Raw genomic sequence first — 21,657 nt, 5'->3', positions numbered from 1 at the left:
GGTAAATTCACTCACTCGGCGAAACACAGCGCAAGCGCTGTTTCACGCCGGTTTTCTGTGAGAACGTTGTATTTCTCCGGTCGAGCCGGCCCATTCGTGCAGAAGCATGGCTCTCCCGCGTATAAATTTTTATTACATTATACACTATTGTATCAACCCACAATTTTTGACCTAACTATCTAAGCTCTCGAGAATAATTGACATGTACGTACGTGTTATACCTATATTTTCCCTTTGAATTTAAAGTTATAGGTTAGTATACAGCAACGGGGGCATTTGATATTCCCAATACAACCCCTAAGATTACGATATCGTCACAAGAATACTTTCCAAGTGCCTTTATATTATAATATGTTGAATAAGTAAATGCATATATCTTGCTTTGGCATTCTTTATTGTACAAGTATGATTTTAAAATCAGTCAAAAGTTGAAATAACGACTAATAATAAAAATAATTTGGATGAAAATTTATTATGTACTTACATACTACTTACCCTGTAATTTACGTACTAGGAATTGACTAGGAATTAGGATAGAACAAACAAACAAACATAGACGGAGAAAATCATTAACAACTTTCCATCTAATTGTGTCAAAATTATTTCTTATTAGCCTTTGCCCGCGACTTCGTCCGCGTTAGTATAGTAGATCAATCAATAGTCCCAAGTATTATTTATTGTACAAAAATATTCAATGTACAGCATTGACTTTCCTATGATTTTATTATATTATATAGATGTTCCGCGCGGCTTCGCTTGCGTAAATTAGGAATTTCACGCGACCGTACATTTTTCCGCAAAAAAATAGCCTATGTCCCTTAACGTGGTCTATTATTCATGTTTGCCAAATAACATAAAAATTGCTCCAGTAATTCTTAAGAATCTTAAGATAATAAGCAATTTCATATAATTTCCCCCGTTTTTTCCATATTTTCCTCTATTTCTTCGCTCCTGTTAGTTGTAGAATAATAAAATATAGCATTTGGCCTTTCTCGATAAATAGGCTATCTAACACTAAAAGATTTTTTTAAATTGGACCTGTAGTTCCTGAGATTAGCGCGTTCAAATAAGCCCTTTCAAATAATTTCCCCCCGTTTTTCCCACACTTCCCTCTATTTCTTCGCTCTTATTAGTTTTAGCGTGATCAAATATAGCTTGTAGTCTTTCTCGATTATTGGGCTATCTAGCACTAAAAGAATTTTTCAAATCGGACCAGTAGTTCCTGAGATTAGCGCGTTCAAATAAGCCTTTTCAAATAATTTTCCCCCGTTTTTTTCCACATTTTCCTCTATTTCTTCGTTTCTATTAGTTTGAGCGTGATAAAATATAGCCCATAGTTGTTTTTCTTCTTCTTCTTTTAAAAATGGCCGCCTCGGTGAGTTGCCAATGTCAGTGTTTTAACCCATCATTGTTCCAGACGTCAAATGTCATAGACAAATGAAAATTGACAGCTTTTTTTTTTTTTTTCTCCCAATGTTAGGCACGCCGCACGTCATGTTATAATAATTTTTATCTTGTAGCTCTTATTTTCTTTATTAATTTATTTAGTATTTAAGTATTTTTAATTTAATATTAAATATGTTTCTAGTTCCTAATGATATTGTCCACACTTTATTATTGTGAGGTCACTCATTGGTCCCAGCAGAAAATCAGTGCAGCAACTTGCTGCTTATGCTGAGCTGGGGTCCATTTTTGTGAGATCACACAATATAATGTAAATTAAGTACTGTACTGTGTCCTGGTTTTCTCGTCCTTTGTAAATGTTGTGTTGTGTGATGTACAAAATAAACTTTTCTTATTCTTATTCTTTCTTATTCTTATTCATAGCCTTTCTCAATAAATGGGCTATCTAACACTGAAAGAATTTTTCAAATCGGACCAGTAGTTCCTGAGATTAGCGCGTTCAAACAAACAAACAAACTAACTAACAAACTCTGCAAAATTATAATATTAGTATAGATTACATAAATAATTATTATTTATTAGTCGGATTACTGTTTAAAATACAAAATCTGACACAAAATTAGTTTTCAATAGCCTAATAACTTATTGTATTGTGGTCACGAACACAAAATACTACCTATAATTTCACCCTGACAATAATAATTATGTAAAATTTTGTATAAAAAAACCGGCCAAGTGCGAGTCGGACTCGCGCACCGAGGGTTCCGTACAAACCTGCAAGGTTTACAAAGTTCGTTCATTACGACAATCGAGTCATAACTATGGTATTTTTATTGCAAAATGAAATTCATAACATTACAATGGGGAAAGATGGAGGAGCATAAATTTAAGACAAAGATCTCTTTATCGTTTAAGTAATAGCTCTACGCGTTCATGAGGAAAAAAGTAATAAGTTTATATTTATTAAAAAATATATATTTTGTAATGTAACTAAAAATTTAAGGTTTTCGGAATTTTTCCTTTATGTGTGCTATAAAACGTTGCTTCATGCCAAATTTCAAGATTCTAGGTCGACTGGAAGTACCCTTTAGGTTTTGATTCCCTTGCGAGTACTTGCGAGTTTCAAAATATGCAGCTTAAATTGCTGTTTCTTTTGATTGCGTTGACATAGAAGTTTGATTTTGATACAGCTTAAAGGTATTATAGACCTGAGTATTTGGTATGAATTTCAATTTAATACCTCTACGCGTTTATGAGGAAATGGGTAGTAAGTTTAAAATTATTAAAAAAAAATATATTATGTGATGTAACTAAAAATTTATGGTTTTCGTAATTTTTCCTTTATCTATGCTATAAGACGTTGCTTCGTACCAAATTTCAAGATTCTGAGTTCACGGGAAGCACCCTGTAGGTTTTGATTCCCTTGCAAGTGTCGAAAATTTGCGGCATAAACGGCTGTATCTTTTGATTGCGTTGGCTTAGAAGTTTGATTTTTTCACAGCTTCAAGGGACAGTAGACCTGAGTAATTGATATAAATTTCAGCTTCATACCTCCACGCGTTCCTGAGAAAAAGGGTCTTGACAGACGGACGGACGGACAGACGGACAACAAAGTGATCCTATAAGGGTTCCGTTTTTTCCTTTTGAGGTACGGGACCCTAAAAAGGAATGACTGTTTGTTAAAATTACTTTATTTTGTGTTATATAATTACAGTAGTTCATGGATAAAATAAAATCTTAATCTAATCGTAGTTATAGGTGTACTAGAATCTGATGGCTGATGGCAGATTTTCAAAAATATCCTTGATTATTTGATAAATTTTTATATTTGCATGTTTAACACACATAATCAGCCGCTATAAAGAAAAAAAAAGGATCAAAATGTTTTATTACAAGTACCCCGGCATTGCTAGAGTCCATTTAGTTTCTCACTTTTTCCCATCAGATTCTGGTAGACCTATAGATAGGTATATAAGAAAATATAATTAGGATTGATATTTGAAACCAACTGTTGCCCTCGAATTTGCGCCAACACAGACTTAAAGAATTATTTTCCCGTTTTTTTTTTTCACATTTTCCACTGATTCTTCGCTCCTACTGGTCGCAGCGTGATGCAATATGAACTCCCTTGATAACACAAAAAGGAATTTCATTTCAGAGCCATTGTTCCTGAGTTTCGTCTTCAAACAAACTCTGCAGCTTTATAATATTAGTATAGATCTAACGCTTTACCTGTCTTTATTAATATCATAAATTATTGTCTACTATATAAAAAAATATATTTCAAGAAACAGGTAAAGATACATTGTATCCACAATATTTACGATAACATTATGTTACCCTAGTAAAACAGAAAAGCAATTTCTCTTTAGTACCAGATTGGATGGCCTGTGGAAGGCGCCCACTTAATACATTTTCCCGGACGCTGCACTGGACATCTCTTTATTTCAATAGGATGTAAAGACCTTAATTTTTATAAAAATAAATTTGAAATTTTCTTCAACTTGTTATGTTAGCGGGCCCCCTAGACAATCAATTATTGTATTGCGCAATATCGCACACTATATTTATTTAACAATAATAATAATAATAAAAGCTCCTACACCGGTTTCAGTGACGGTGGCCGGTTTCATTGAAACCAGGCCAGCTACGCAGGAGTAATTTTATAGTGCCCAAGTGTGTGCGCAGTACACAAGAGTACTCTCTATTCCTTTATTCTCATAACCCAGTGGGACGGACGACCGACATGACTGGCGAGAGATCAGGCGCAGGATTGACTTTTTACATGCCCATCCGACGCATGGATCATCTTACTTGTCAGACAATCAGGTGATCAGCCTGCATTGTCCTAACAAAACTTGGAAATAACATGTTACCAATGCGGGAATCGAACCCACGACCTCCGAGTCAAGAGCCGCGCTTTATACCACTAGACCACGGAGGCGTTATTGAAAAACTTATTTGACAACAAGATTGAAAGACGGGCGCGTCCAAAATTAACCTTATACGGTCAATAATATTGCACAATACGTGATATTGCACATTAAAATTGATCGTCTAGGGGCCCGCTTATAATTATTATTCTAGTTACCAACGAAGATAGAGACCGACAGTTTGAAGCACAGCTGAGCAGAAGAGTTTTTAGTGCCCAAGTGTGCGTGCAAGCAAATAAAAGAAATGTGCAATTATGTGTATGCATTTTCTCTATCATTACACTCCTTTCATCAATTGAGCTGCGTAGCTATAGTTGTAGGTCCGGAATTTTGCAATGAAATTATGTATGAAAGTTAAAATAAAATATGTCGACAGTGTAAATAAAATAAGTAGACCGACAATTAATAGTCATTGCAAATTACGTTTAATCTAATTAAACAGCCTAATAAGCGTCGAAAAACAATAAATTTTGAATACGCCCTCGACTTGCAATGATAACTCTCAATTTACAAAAATAGCGACAAATGTGCTCGGAATTCGGATTGAAAGCGCGGAGAACAAAACTGAGTTCCGAAAATAGAACAATAAAATTCTCTAAGAAAAAAGCTACTTGCCGCTGAAATTTAATTTTCACATTTGGAGTAATTAATGAAGGAGGTTAGGGATTCAGTTCAAGTAGAGTTAATTTACTTACTACTCCTTAGTACATAAGCACGTGGACTTAAACAAGCACAAGCTAGAACAATTGACGCCTACGCATTCGTAACATTATTGAATGTCAATTTTACGGTGTAACTTCAAATTCTCTTTCGATATTACGACGCACATCAATTGTTATTGCTATGTAGCATTTGTATTCACAATAATTATTGGCAACTAGATGACGCCCGCAACTCTGTTGCGCCGAAATTCGTTTAACGCGCGGGAACCATCTTTCCGGGATAAAAAGTATCCTAGATGCCCTTTCCAAGGACTCAAAGTATCTCCATACCAAATTTCAGCAAAATCGGTTCAGTGGTTTCGGCGTGAAGAGGTAACAGAGAAAGATAAGAGAAGACAGACAGTGTGGATTTTTCTTATTAAGAGCTATTTAAATAGGTTAGGTTAGGTTTTCTCCGCTGCATGCTCGAGAGCGATGAGGTCTGGCAGGCGGCGGTCTCTTACTGCGAAACCATCCTTTGGCAGAAAGGATGGTTTCGTAGTAAGAGATTACATAATTTTCAATTATTCAATTCAATGGTTTCTGATGTTTTTCCGGATTTCATTTTTTAAAACAGATTAAAAGCGGATCGTCAACATTTTATTTATTTGTTCCAAAAATCTGAAAGCTACATGTTTCTGTAAAAATATATAAATATTTCTATACAGCTAGCGACCTGAATTCTATAACTCACAATCGCCAATCTCCAATATTGGCTTGTACGGGAGCTGGGCGTAAAGTTTCCAGAAACAATTCCGGTGAAACGATTCTTGTCCATTTTTTACCAACGCTACTACAGGGTTGGCAACTGCACCGCTGTTCCCTTCCTCGCATTGGTAAACTAACTTTTCACATCTGGCAACCCTGCCTAACGTGCCGTTTGTTAACACGGCGAACACTTTAAATTTCGTACAGGACGATTCAGTTCCCGCGTTTGTTACTGAAGCTTAGCTCCAAAATATTGTGTTTTGCAAACGATACAATGTAATTTATGGTTTCTGGTTTCACTTGATTTGATATAATCGTAACAAATTTTATAGAAAAATAAACTTCAAAAAATATACGTGTTGAATTCAAGATTGTCTTCAAAATCTCCGGTTTTTTGTGGGCCTTTTTTAAGATTTTTGACATACTTACTATACCTTCGATGCGGATTTACACCCCGGAACCATGAAATCCTATCTAAGTGGATATGTAGTCGTAGTAGGTACCTCAAAGCGAAACATGTCTGCAAAATTCCAAGATTCTGACATAATTATTGGCTAATGCGTTGATCTATCAATCGGCTTTGTTACATATTTGACTTTCGAATAGATTACTTCTTAATTGCAGTTTAAATTATTCGCGATCTGGTAAATATCTTGCAGGAGATAGTGCAAGGTGGGAATTATTTATAGTAGCGCTCTGGCAGCGGTTCAAGCGCCCGACGCGGTCGCCACTTTTCATCATAGACACACTACTAAAGTATACAGTAGCTTAACTGAAACATTTAAAGGTGCGCTTGCTTATACGGGCCACTAAAATTGCTCAATTCCAGTCAATTCTCGTCCACTATGACGTCACGACAACATCAAGCAATTTGCGCAACAAGTCGCAACAAGCAGCAATATTGCTGGAATTTCCCAGCCCATCGTATATTCGTCAATACTTATCTGCGACATTGAGCGATATGAAATATCTGGAGCAATTAGAAGCAATATCGCCGAAATAATTGCCGCAATTTATTGAAACTAGAGATCGCCCAATGGTCGAAATTCGACCTTAGTTTCAACGACATTAGGAATACAACGTTTAATCAATAAAAAAAATATTGACACTGGGACTCAGCTGATCTCAGACTGGCTGTGTAAGCATTGTCTAATAGTACTCGTATCTAAGATTCAATAAAAAAAACTATAATCCATTTTCAATTTGTCAACAGACTTCAACCATAAATAAAAGAGTATAATTCGTTTGTAATAGGTATGTCATTCAAAAATCTGTCATCTTCTTGAGTGTGCGTATTGTAGTGTGCGTAATGTTTTATTTGTTAAAAAATGTGTAATAAAAGCATAATTTCAAAATAATATTAGCTCGATGCACTCCTTCACCATATAAACTATTTCTGTGCAAAATTTCATTCACCTACCTTTCCGCATTTTTCGTCAAAAGGGATACAAAGTTTTTCGCTTGCGTATTAATTAATATATAGATTGCTCCATATTGCTCCACTAATTCATTAATCTGGTTCTGGCAACACAGAGACTAGTTTCTCGACTACGCGACATGGTATGATTAGCCTCAATACAAATAATATATACAGTAGGGTAACTTAGCCGCGTCTTTAAAATCTAATTGGTATTATTAATACAAGTATATTATGTATAATCGACACCTTATTGTTCTGCAAGCTAAAGAAATTAGGAATCACGCTTTTGTACTGTGTCCGATTTGGTGATCAAGAAAGAAGATGGTCTACTATATTATACTGTATCGTAGACATCTAAAATACTGGTTATGAAATTACAGAAAAAACATGAAATTGGAAAATTCACTGTCACATGCTGCGTGAGGGTGAAAATACCCTAGACGTGGATATTTTCTTTTGATTTAGGTACTCTATTAGTGACTAGGCCTATAGCTATAATCTATATGTGGTTGCATGAATTTCCACATGAAAATAACATATTTCCGTGCTACATGAAGGTTCTGAAGCATTAATTAATAGCCTGAGCTGACTGGATATACTTCCATACTAATATTATAAATGCGAAAGTGTATCTATCTATCAGCTGTCTGTCTGTCTGCCTCTTCACGCCGAAACCACTGAACCAATTTTGCTGAAATTTGGTAGGGGGATACTTTGAGTACCGGGAAAGGACATAGGACACTTTTCATCCCGGAAAAATGTAAGGTTCCAGCGCGTTAAACTAATTTTGGCGCAACGCAGTTATTTATAATATATAAATAATATTGTTGTTGATGAATACTACATGGTCTACAAAATACATATTCATTAAAACTTATCGTCACTGTTATTTAGTTATGAAAAGCCCGCACTAGCACAAACGGCTTTAATCCAAACTTTAAGTAGTTTCCGTTCTCGTTCGAGGGGGCAGTATATAAGACTTCCATGACACATGTACTTAAACCACGTTAATATTGTCCTACGGCAATCTTTGTACTTGATATAAATTTTGTATGATTTTAAAAATACGATTCTATGTACTATCAGAGAAGTTGATTCCTAGGTAGATGGCGGAACTAAGTAATTTGGTCGAGTTATGTCAAACCCAGCCGACAGATCACAATTAACATTGAATTGACGTGATCCGACCAAATGACGTTGGTCTGTCAAGTGCCTAGGAATCAATTTGCTCTATGGTACAATCAGAGAATTTTATTTATACGCAGACAATGATATTCTATGTTACTAACGTAACTAGGCAGATAACAACCTGTTTATGTCTATTGTGTAACAACTGCCCACGTTACTTGGTCGGATTACGTCAAGCTTAGCTTTTAGCAGGTGCCTTACTCCCGAAACTGATATCAACTTGATACGAGTCTGATTTCGATTTCGTTTTTGATGTCATTGTAACGCGTAGGAATTCCGGAACAAAATCGTATTAAAATCAAGATGTTGTCAACGTCGTTATGGCAACGTTGTATTGTTATTTAAAATTATTAGAAGCTTACGAAAAATATGAAATATTATGTAATGTTTGTGTTTTTTCGTCATACCATGAAATTACATTTCTTTAGAAACATTAGATGGATGTGCTCATTTTCTACTTTAGTGGGTTTAAAATGGTTATTTTCGTTAAGGAACATCTTGACATTAAACAAATATGTAAATTCTCTTTTGTAGTTACACTTAACATTGTCATAAGTACCTATACATATTCTAATATATTTTGTAGACATCAAAAGTTAGTTTTTATTTGGACAATAAAGGTCCGTCCGACGCACCTTACTTATTTATACGTGGGAGAGCCATGCTTCGCCACGATTGGGCCGGCTCGACCGGCTGTGTTTCGCCGAGTGAGTGAGTTTACCGGAGGCCCAATTCCCTTCCCTATCCTCCCCTTTTCCCTTCCCTTCCCATCCCTACCCTCCCCTATTACCCTATTCCCTCTTAAAAGGCCGGCAACGCACCTGTAGCTCTTCTGATGCTGCGAGTGTCCATGGGCGACGGAAGTTGCTTTCCATCAGGGGACCCGTTTGCTCGTTTGCCCCCTTCTTTCATAAAAAAAAAACCTATAAATGTTGTTGAGATTTCTGGAAGAAAATCCAGGAATCGCAAAAGGGTACATGCGGGCGAGCCAAGCTAAGCACGATACCAAACTTAAATGGGACTGTATAGCTGTAGAGATACATTGGAGGTGCCATCAATCGCATGAAACAAGCTTGCAGGCGAGCTATATTATTATGTTAAAATAATAATGAATTAATATTTATTATCAACAAAAAATAAAACGACACCATACAATCGATACCATAGTGACTTTAAAAACGTTTACATTACCTAACTCGGCAACAATCGATCTCAATCTATGTCGATGCCTCTGTTTCTACCGTGAAATTTGACGTTTGTAAACGATCTGAAATTCGATTCTCAGACAATTTTGTTTCTCGCGAGCACCTAAGATTTCGATTTGGCGAATGTTTTGATGCTGAAATGAGCCACATCCCGATCGTGCGCTAGCATAGCTGTCAGGAATAGCAAAATCCATTGAGGTTGAATTAGTTTCAAACCGATCCGCAGCACGATCGTTCGCTATTTTAGATGTCTAAAGCATGTCTAAAGTGTCAAAAACCGTTGAAATCGAAAATCGAAATCGATATCAGTTTCGGGAGTAAGCCATCCAGCCAATAGATCATGAATAACATTGATTTGACTTAACGCAACCAAATAACGTAGGTCCCTCGTCTGAATCGATTTCTCGGACAATACATTTGATGTTTTCTCATATACCAGCAAATTTCTTAGAGCCATTTAGTGTGTTCAAGATAGATACATTTGCAACTTTTGGTCCTTATTACCAAGAAATAAAGTCGGAAAGTGGTAAACTGGACTTCGACTGTACCAAACGGGAAATTGAAAGCTCCGTCCGCATAATTTCAGTGTGTTCTTTCATAAAACATGAAAATGCACTCAGAAACCTTGAAACCGGACCATGAGTGACTTTATTATAATGATTTATAACTGACAAGACTTTCTTATGTTCACTTTATTGCTACGTTAAAGAATATCTTATAACATTTTCCTTTTAATGATGTCTGGACCACTCTAAAATAATATTAAAACTCTCTAAAAGGAGCATTTTAAAATATTATTTTTATCTTTACACAGCAATAAGTACGATAATTTAAATAATAAAGTTATTATTTCCGTGAAAACATTAATTTATCCGCCCACAATATTTTGCGGAGTCTCATCAAAGCAGATACGATTTATGTTATTGTCCTTCAAATTAAGAGCTCTATTTAGTGGAAAATAAGAGCGAGAATCCCGCAGTTTACGACGCAACAACTTTATATTAAGGATGTCTTTATAAGTCGACAGATTTTCTAGACTTCGCTGCTTAGCTGAGTTCTTAATAAACTACTTTTCAAGAAATCGTTCTAAGAAGCAAGTATATTTTAATCTACTTGTGTGAAAGTCTCTTTAAAAATGTTTTGTTGCTTCTTTTCCACGTCTTGTGAAGTTACTAAAGAATAAACGACCTCTTTTATTATGTAGAAGTATTATAAAATTAATTAAGAGTTCAATATATTCTATTTAGAGTTTACCTTTTTAGTCAGTATCAATATTTTAAGTTCTAGAAATATTTCTGATTTGTTCTAGATGTTTGTTTCTGCCATGAGACTTATAGCGTAATATTTCTTATTTTTAAAATAAACACAAGAAAGTCTTTCAAATGCCACGACAAGTATAAATATCATGAATGTTTAATAAGCGCTGCTAAATAATAATTAACATTAATTATAACATCTCAATTTGCTGAGTTACGCATACTTGGCACGTATTATATTTAACTTAATCTACTGTAATTGACGGTACATTATAAGAATAATAACAGACTAAGGACAGTTTTGTGATGATGGAAATTTAGATTTTACGAAGCTCTTACTACTGAATACACTAGTGTTGGTTTCAGCAAGTTTCAGCTAGATTTCAAAGATATATTGTTATCTCATTCTATGTATAATGTATATTAATGAAAGTGATTGTATGATACTTTAATGAGTTGATAATAAAAAAATTGGTAAATAGGCTTCGACGCCTAATTACCAACTTTTACTGTTAATACTATTAAGTGGTAACTTACGACAGGAGGAGAAATTACATCGTTACTTATTTAAACTAGTCACTCTGTAAGTTTTTCGAAACGGAGAATGAAACCCGAAGCAGAAATAGGTTTGATATGAGCTGGGCTCTAAGCTGTGTATTTCTTTCACTGTAGCTGACAAACAAATAGATAATATAGATTGTGATGTGTTTCTTAGGGTGGGTTGCACCTGAGGCGTAGTTAAGGTTAAGGTTATCGTCAAATATGGCGCCCACTCATACTTTTACTAGGGATTTGACAGTTCATTTGACATTTTGTTATTGTTAAAGTTATAGTTGAAGTAAGTTGGTGTAACCCACCCTTAGTAAAAAGAATAAGACGTTATTTAGGTTACTAATTACTATCGACATTCACACATGAGTGTAAAAGCGTAAAATATTTTTTAGTTTTACATAAACATAGTTCAATAATAGTCGGAATTGATATTTTGGTTTTGGGTTTCAAATACTATTGTATAAAATTTGCTTATTTTTCCATAATATGAAACTTTGTACATCGTGTTATAATTAATAATTGATTAATGACAGTAGATTTATATGTTAACGTTGACACGTTAACAGATAAATCTACTGTAATTTCTCGTGTCACAAATTGTTTCACGTTACTGTATCTAATATTTAGTTGTGAAAACTTTATTTGCTCATATATGCTATTTATTGGTGTTATGTGTTAAATTGGTGTTTGTTTTCTAATAAATAACGTTACAAATTTTTTTTTTATTAATTCACAACTCAATAAAAAAACGAAAAACAACGCTTTGTGCATTTGACAAGCTTTAATAAAGAGTTTGTTTTAAAAATTAGTTTCCATTAATTGTCAAAGCCGAAACATCCCCGCACACAACCTACATGCCTCTAATTACGGTTATAAATTTCCTGTGAAAGTCATTTTTGTCGCAAACCGTAAATTAAAATGAATGGCGTGTTCTATTTTTTTTTGTTTTTACGAATTCAGAAGGAATATAGTATACTAAAACTTTAGTATGTGCTTCAAAACTTTTCCTCCACCTTGTACTTATAATATCAAATTTCTATTGTAATATAGACAATATACTAGCTATTTGACCGAGCTTTGCTTGGTATTCGATAAAACACGAATAAAATGGCATTTTCTATAAAAGATTCCTAGCTAGATCGATTTATCGCCCCCGAAACCCACTATATACTAAATTTCATGAAAATCGTTGGAGCCGATTCCAAGATATATATACAAGAATTGCTCGTTTTAAGATATAAGATTTAAGCATACACTATACCCAATACCCATACAAGCTTCAAGAATCATGAGCCAAATGACTGCATACTACAATGATTAGAAAAACTACTGATATTTAACTACTGATACTGTTTAAGAACTACTGATATTTTTGGCATTTTATTTTGTTTTTATTATTACATACTTCGATTTACATATTATACGTTATTGATTTTCCCTTCAAATTCCATGTTGTGATGATGGCTAAAGAGTGTTACCAAGTCATAATACTCATGTCCTTACTCTTCCCGGGGCTCGGGCGGGCGGTTCTGCAGTGAATACATATAAATTGCGAGCTTACACCCGCATAAATTTCTATTTCAAATGCAAATGCAAATTAAGGCTTTACCGTACACAGAATGCCTGTCTCTGGTTTTCGATTGACTAACTTGTTGCCATCTAATCGTCTCGACGAGTCACGACTATTGTAAAATAATCGCGTGCAATGTGCAGAAATTAGCTTAGTTTACCTGGCCCTTTCAAGACTTTTTTTTATCGGTTCTTTACAGAATTGCCGACCAAAATATATAGAATTGTTCGTTAATATGACGTTGACGTTCAATTCGTCTAATGTCAATTCCATACGTTTTGGTCGGCGATTCTATAACGAAGCGATAAATAAAACGTCTTGCCTACAGACTCTGATTCTATAAAGTTTCTGTAGAATTAGGGTGCTTATTAATTTTTGCGGGTAATATTTGTGCGAATTATGGCGGAATTATTACTTAATATTAGTTAATAATAATAATATTAAATTATTATAATAAGATAAATTACTATTTTGCATACGTGTGTTTGCTGATAATAACTGCTGTTATAGCTTAGCAGCAACATATTCAGCAAAAGTACGAGCTCGTAGAGTAGTAGCTAGTAGTTAGTAAAAATTAAAGTTTGTAAACAGTAAGTAACAAAATATAATAATTTTTCATTAACAATTAAAAAAAATAAAAGGCTTCATCACTTCTCAAACTATGATAGGATATTTCAAGCATTCAAAAAAACGTAAATGCTAGAGGTCGCCTATTTCAAATGTTTGTCGATAGGTGAATAGACAATTCGGTCTTTTGTCCATTTCATAACCCGTCAACAAATCAATAAAACTGAAGCGAAAAATCCTATTGTTAGCTCTGTGTGGCATTCGGTATGAAATCTGTTTCAGCAATATTTGTTCTAAGCTTTAGGGAATACTCGACTTTCGAGGGTTTGAACATGAAATATAATTTTGGACATTTCGAACTCGTTAAATGTCATGTATTCGCCCCCTAGGGTGTGTCATCAAATACCAATCAATAGATAATATAATATGTATTTTTCATCTGCCCGAGGTACAACTGGATATTGTATTGTAAATTAATTAAAAATATTTGTTTGACTGTGTTCTTTTGTAATTGATTGAATTATACATGAATTATAATTTATTAAGTACTAGCTGTGCCCCGCGGTGTTACCCGCGATTTATTAGGTAAACTAAATTGTGTTTTAATAGGTCAATTAACTAATTGACCTATCAAAACACAATTTAGTTTACATTACAAATAACTATTTGTAATTAGAGACAAAATGAATTGAGTTTGATCATCGGAAATATCAATTTTTGATAACTGAGAGATGGAAGTTGATTATCCTGTCATATGTTATTGTTTTTAACTGACTTCCAAAACTAAGGAGATATAATAGATAATGTATATTTTATGTTCAGATGTGATTTTTTTATGATTTATGATTAAATTAACTTTGCTGTTTCTGAAACGATTTCCAACTTTTCGCAGTGTAAAGGACTATGAGACGGAGGACGGGAAAGACGGAGGGCACATCTATACTAATATTATAAAGCTGAAGAGTTTGTTTCTTTGAACGCGCTAATCTCATTAACTACTGATCCAATTTAAAAAAATCTTAAACCATTTATCCAGAAAGGCTATATTAGAGTGCATCAAGAGTTTCCAATAAATTAATTTTTATAATTATTAATAACTAAGTTTGTTTGTACTTTGTAAAAAGGATAATTTCAACTCAGCACGACGCGATACCATTTCGTTAAAAGCAACAGTTCCAGGGGAGGTCAAGGGGGGGTTTGGGAGGGCGCAGCCCCCCCAAGCAGAAGACAGCCTATTAATCAAATAACACTCGAAATCCGTATGTTTAGTTTAGGTTAGAATAAAATCACTTTTATAAATTACTTCATTTGTTTATCAAAAGGATAATTAAAACTCAGCACTAACGACGCAATACCATTTCGTTAAAAGCAACAGATTCAGGAGGGATGGGGGGGGGAGGTTGAGGGGGGGCGCAGCCCCCCCAAGCAGGAGACAAGGCGAAAGCCTATTAATCAATTTAAAAAATTTAAAATAACACCTCCTCTATTTCGGAAGTCGGTTAAAAATGTTAACCATTTGTTAGTCCAGGATATCAGCTAACAGCTTGTAAATTTTTGTCGAAATCGGCTCACAAATATCGGAGTAATCGTTGAGCAAAAAAAATCACATGAAAACGAACATAACATCTCCTCCACTTTGAAAGTCGATTAAAAATGTAGCCTATGTGTTAATCCAGGATGTCAGCTACCTCCTTGTAAAATTTTGTCGAAATCGGTCCAGCCGTTTAAGCGTGAAGAAGTAACAAACATACAAACTCACAAACTCACATACTTTCGGCTTTATAATATTAGTAGGATAACAGTTTGATAGTAGTTATAATAATCACAGAAATTCTGTCTGTCCAATTTTGATGAAATTTAGTACCTTTGAGATAGATACTTTGATTTATTAGGATAAGGATAGCTTTAATCACGGTTGGTCTTAAATATTGATTAAGAGCTGTTAAAATCGGTCCAGCAGGTGAAGCATGAAGAGGTTATATACAAACAAACCTCTTACAATCATACTCCTGTTGAATATGTAATTCATCAGTCAACCCAAAGTCCAATCGGCATAATGCCCCCACTTATCCAATATTAAGGGTAAGCGACACTCCAGCATCGATGCATCGAAACGGTCGCGCTGTCAGATCATTTAACATATTTCGTTTTTCACGAAATGGAAGTTTTTATAGCGGACGTAAAACGCTTTATGGTACGCGTCGTAAATCCACATTAGAAGTACGGCGAATTCCATAAGCTGCCGACGAAAAGCTCGCCGAAAACATTAACCGAATAAAGAAGTTGGCAGAAGCGAGTGAGCACGCCGTGCCTGTTGATAATTTAATCGCTCGACTTCATTAAACTGAAGTTTCCGAAACGAAAGGTTAATGAGTAGAAGCGTGTGTGGATCGCACTTTTAACTTAATTAATAAAACCTTACAGGTTTACATACTACACATCTTTCAAATTACTACGGATACAAGCTATTTTAGTACTCTAGGGTAACAAAATAGCTTGTATCAAGCTTGTATCCGATAATTTATACTGCGTCTAGCTACAGTTCAAAATGTATAATTTGATATTAAACTGCGCAAGCGCCATGACACAAAGAGACGCGTTATATCAAATCCCATACAATTTAAAAAATATGCCTGCAATATTATCGAATACGAGATGTCTAAGTACCTTTGGCCTTTACGCCGTCGCACAAAGATCACACTTGTATAAAATGAGTGAGAGATAGTCGCTTGTTTTATAAAAAAGGATATAAACCTTTTTTGACTCTTGAAATATCTAACATAAAATTTTCCATCCAGTAGCTACTATAGTGTACATTATAGACAAACGAACGATATTTAAGGGCCTGTTTCACCACTTACTGATAAGTGCCAGATAGGAAACAGGCCCTAAGTCTCTAATCTAGGTGAATAAGCAATATTTATAGGTAGAGCTGTAGAGTTAATCAAAGTTGGCAGTGTTTAGACGCGATTCGTTAGCAACACTTTACAAGGCAAACTAAGCGGCCGTAAGAAGTTCAAGTCTTGTTATTTTGATCACGTCAGCATTGTTATTCTTCCCTTGATTCTCTCGAGAGTCGATGGAACGTCACCAGTTTGTCGAAATTTTATTCAGTTAGAGCAATTTATTTATAGAAATATCTTTAAGTGTAGACATTAATTTGACAAACATAAATTTACGTCTGTCGGTTCGTAATTTTGCATCGTGGGAATTGATTGATAAATTGAATTTCAGTGATATTTCAAATGTTGGCATACTATCATTTAGTAACCAGAGCCCCTAGCTAAGACGTTTTATTTATCTTTATAGAATCGCCAATGAAAATGTAACGTCAACTTCATATTATTATCGAAAGCTTATGTCAATTCCTTACATTTTGATCGGCGATTCTATAATGAAGCGGTAAAGAAAACGTCTTGTCTAAAGGGCCTGGTATTATAAATTTTTCTGCAGAGTGAAATATGAGTAGCAGCAATTGCGTAGCCAGGACACACAGGAACATAAAATCGAGAAAACATTATTTAGCGAAACACTATTTCAGCTCTGATTAATGACGCAAGCAAACACTCCGTATCGATTCAGGTTTTACGATCTGTTCGTTCAGTGATAAATAATATTGGGTTTAAAATTAAATCTCCCGTTAAAATTTAGTTGGCAACAGCAGTTGCAGATCGGATTGGCGAACGACGCCCGTGCTCCCGCGCACCGCCTACTCTACCGCGAGTGTTGTGCATATCAATTAAATATTACTTACGTAACAGGTGTTATATAAGTGTATTGCATAAGTGAATACAAAGTAAGTCGAGTATTTGATACGGTTACGATATAATTTAATTGTGGTGTGATGTGAGTTGTGTAAGATCTCGGGGTGGTTTTCGTAATAGATAATTCTGTTACAATAATAGTTGTTATATTAATCCATATCTTCTCAACGTTCTATTTATGAAGCGCTTCATTTTCAGGTCGCGAAACACAAAACTATTAGCTAAGTAGCAATAATAGTAGTTGTATCAATTTCAACTAGTTGTAGCGCATGACTTTGCTCGCGATTTCGATCGCGATTTTGTCGAAACCGTACGTTTTTTCGCATTTGAAATAATTGTATGTCCTTTCCCGTTACCTACCGTATATCTATGTAAAATTTCAACAAACACGATCCAGTAGTTTCAGAGTTTCTTCGTTACAAAAAAAAAGATTTTTGTCTATAAAAAGTTATTTTTTAAGATCGTTCTATAAGTTACATTTTAAAATATTTACTTTAGGCATGCACTAGGAAATATAAGTACATCTTTGTTAATTATCTAAAATGAGAGTAACACATTTAAAGTGCTAACTTGAAATTACAGTCCAATAACATAACTAAACGTTAAAAAAGTTGTATGATCTTAATATTAATGTAAAATTTTCATTTTATAAACTACTTATGCCAAAATATTATTCAGTATTTTCCTAACCGCTTTGCTGAAAAGTCAATGTTTTATTTAGAAGCGTATATCATTTCTCAAGTTCACATTCCTACAGAAAGTTTATTTAAAAATATCTCATGTAAATTGACTGTACCGCGTGTACCGGAGAGAGAATTTACTGTATTACGTACAATGCAAAATCGTTTTGTTTTGATGAAATATTTAAATGTTTGCTACAAATATTTGTGATTTCGTTTAACTGCAATTTGCAAACGTGATCTTATTAAGTACCTACGTAGTATGTAGTTTAAACTAACTACAGAAGTTTAAAATATATAGTATGATTTATCAATATACTTATAATAAAATCGTAAGAGACTCAATTCTGTACATTGAATATTTTTTAAAAATAATACTTGGGACGTGATCTACAATCGATATGGAAGCCAAAAATATAGTTTTTAGGATTTTTGTCTGTTTGTCTGTTAGTCTGTTTGTCTGATTGTCTGTTTGTCTGTTTGTCTGTATGTATGTCCGGGATAAACTCAGAAAGTACTGGATGGATTTCCTTCAAATTTTGCACGAATATTACTTAGAGGTCGTGTCAACACATAGGCTATATATTATTACGATATCGCCTAGGGTGGGGGGGAGGGGTCAAGTTTCAATATTTTTAGTTTTTTGCTCATATCGCTAAAACGGTGCGTTGTAGAGAAAAAAAGTTCGGTACGTAATGAAAGCTCATACAATTTCCTACAAATTTTTTCTTTACACTTTGTATCTATCTCCACCCCTTGCCTTGCTATGAGCTTTTATCTATCTTATCTATACAGATTTAGAGTGTCGTTTGATTTATATGCAGCGAGCGCCGGCGCCGGTTGTTTCTTGCGGAGGCTGCGCCCCCCTCCAAACCCCCCGCTCCTAAAAGTTTTCTTTCAACAAAACGATGTTACGTTTCTCCATTTTTAAGAACAAAGTTAAAAACTACACTAAACATACGGTTTTCGAGTGTCATTTGATTTGGGGGGTTGCGGCCCCCCCAACCTCCCCCCCCCCACCATGGATCTGTTACTTATAACGAAATGGTGTCATGGCGTTTGTATTGCGTCATATTTCTCCTTTTTAGGAACAAACTAAGTCATCTATACATATAATAAAATCGTAAGAGACTCAATTCTGTACATTGAATATTTTTTTAAAATAATACTTGGGACATGATCTACAATCGATATGGAAGTCAAAAATATCGTTTTTAGAATTTTTGTCTGTTTGTCTGATTGTCTGTTTGTCTGTATATATGTCCGGGATAAACTCAGAAAGTACTGAATGGATTTCCTTCAAATTTTGCACGAATATTACTTAGAGGTCGGGTCAACACATAGGCTATATATTATTACGATATCGCCTAGGGTGGGGGGGGAGGGGTCAATTTTCAATATTTTTAGTTTTTTGCTCATATCGCTAAAACGGTGCGTTGTAGAGAAAAAAGTTCAGTACATAATAAAAGCTCATAAAATTTACTACAAATTTTTCCTTTACACTTTGTATCTATCTCCACTCCTTGCCTTGCTATGAGCTTTTATCTATCTTATCTATACAGATTTTGAGTGTCGTTTGATTTATATGCAGCGAGCGTCGGCGCCGGTCGTTTCTTGCGGGGGCTGCGCCCCCCTCCAAACCCCCCGCTCCTAAAAATTTTCTTTCAACAAAACGATGTCACGTTTCTCCATTTTTAAGAACAAAGCTAAAAACTACACTTAACATACGGTTTTCGAGTGTCATTTGATTTGGGGGGGTTGCGCCTCCCCCCAAACCCCCCCCCCCCCCCCCCATGGATCTGTTACTTATAACGCGTCGTTACTTATAACGCATAATTGCGTCTTATTTCTCCTTTTTAGGAACAAACTAAGTCATCTATACATATAACAAAATCGTAAGAGACTCAATTCTGTACATTGAATATTTTTTAAAAATAATACTTGGGACGTGATCTACTATGCTGACGCGGACGAAGTCGCGGGCACCAGCTAGTATAAAATAAGAACGTACTTTACTTTTCTTCTTTTGAATTAGCATTTCTATAGAAGTGCTATTTTATATTCTATTATTCATATGATAATTGCAAAATGTTTTAAAGTTAAGTTTAGTGGATGTAGCAATTTCGTTAGGTCTCCGAAAGATTTACTATTTAATTGAAATTCCTAATCTAAAATAAATTTTTGAAACGCTTGCTTAGTGTGACCATTAGGAACCAATCCCAACCGCAATGTTCCATCTTTGAAATATTTCTGTTAATTGCAGTGCGAGGTCATCGCTAAAATTGTATTTTAGACAAGCTCTACTTATTTAATCCAATAATATTTGGGTTAAATAAGTGAGCTGACTCACCAGCCTGTTCTGAGATAAATCTTATAGGTAAAGGCTCTAATTTGATTATGTTTTAACCATGGACTTGTATTTCATGTAATGTTATTGTCATAGGATGCCATCCATATTCAGCAACATATCGGTACGCTAAAGTTTTGCAAAAGAAATCTAAATTTTCGGTGTTTATTGGCAATCCACTGTTATTCGTTAGTAAAATTGTACTCAAGTCATGTACAAGCCTTTCTTCAATTTCCAAAATGTTGGCGACAATGTTCGCCAACATTTTGGACAACGACTTTCGACTGTCGCAAAAAATATTATTATACTTGCATAAAAAAATAAAGTTATGCCTTTAAACTCTTCCATGGGTTAAATGTATGCATTTTTATAATAAAACTTGAAAAATATTTCAAAATCTTTCCATTAATAAATTGAAAAAGGTAGTCAAAAGAACGTTTTATTTTTGCTAAAGCCTACCATAAATTCAACGATTTCATAGGCGATGGGCGATGGCACATCTTAGCAGTTGGTAGCTGCTAGCAAGTCTACCTTAAAAGAATATTTTTCATAATTTTGTGACTTACACTGTTAACTTATATGTTATTTTTTTACATTTTAAAGATTAAGTTGTAAATCCTATTTTTAAAATAATAATTTTAAATTTTTGGCTAAAAAGTGGCCCCGTGCTAGATTCTTACGCTGATTCTTCTCGACGGGTTAGTTCCCGAACCGGTGGTAGATCAACATGTAACATTCTGAAAATTAGTTAAATACTCAGAAATAAAACTTATTTTTATTTCTAATTGGTTAGAAATAAACTGTGTACAAATTCTATACAAATTTTTAACTTCTTACGCATTTTCTTTAGATATTTCATCAAAAAATTACATTTTTAGAAAATTGATACTTTTTAGAGTTTGATAACTATACTTCGCAGAATTTGTTCCTTGTTAGCAACCCGATCGAACGGTGTAATAAAAAAACAAAGTAAACGAATCCCGCCAATCCCGGATTTTTTAAAGTCATAGAACTCAAAAGTTCCATGGGTTAGAGATTTGGTATTTTTACTATTGGTAGTGGTAATGATAACCTTTCTTTTAAAGTAGCATGCGCTTTCGACATCGACTTAGTTTAGTCAGAAAAAAATAAAAACTGACTTCGTTTTCATGGCCCCCATAAGGGATAGCCGACTAAAAAAGAGTTAATAATGTAGCTTTTTGTATTTCCTACAAGTATTATATTACATGTTTTTTTTCTAATCTGTAGCAATTTTGAAATATAATAACTTTTTACTTTTTTATGAACGCGGGATTGGGATTTTCTTTTCGAGATAATTCAAAAACTATTAAAGCGAGACACCTGGGTGTTTTTTTCGGGGAT

At 34.5% G+C, this 21,657-nt stretch overlaps 1 protein-coding gene across 1 annotated transcript in view; it reads left to right on the top strand.

The window, feature by feature from the left end:
* Positions 1–17,180: 17,180 nt before the first annotated feature.
* The window catches only part of LOC121733739 (D-beta-hydroxybutyrate dehydrogenase, mitochondrial), an 89,248-nt gene continuing 84,771 nt past the window's right edge, over positions 17,181–21,657 (top strand). The window contains exon 1 of the mRNA XM_042124089.1: positions 17,181–17,300. The gene's annotated coding sequence lies outside the window, so the exon portion shown is untranslated. The remainder of the gene's footprint in view (positions 17,301–21,657) is intronic.

The sequence above is a fragment of the Aricia agestis genome, chromosome 14, assembly GCF_905147365.1.
Source record: "Aricia agestis chromosome 14, ilAriAges1.1, whole genome shotgun sequence".
NCBI lineage: Eukaryota > Metazoa > Arthropoda > Insecta > Lepidoptera > Lycaenidae > Aricia > Aricia agestis.
Note: the sequence above shows the minus strand (reverse complement) of the source record. Positions and strands in the feature narration are given on the sequence as shown.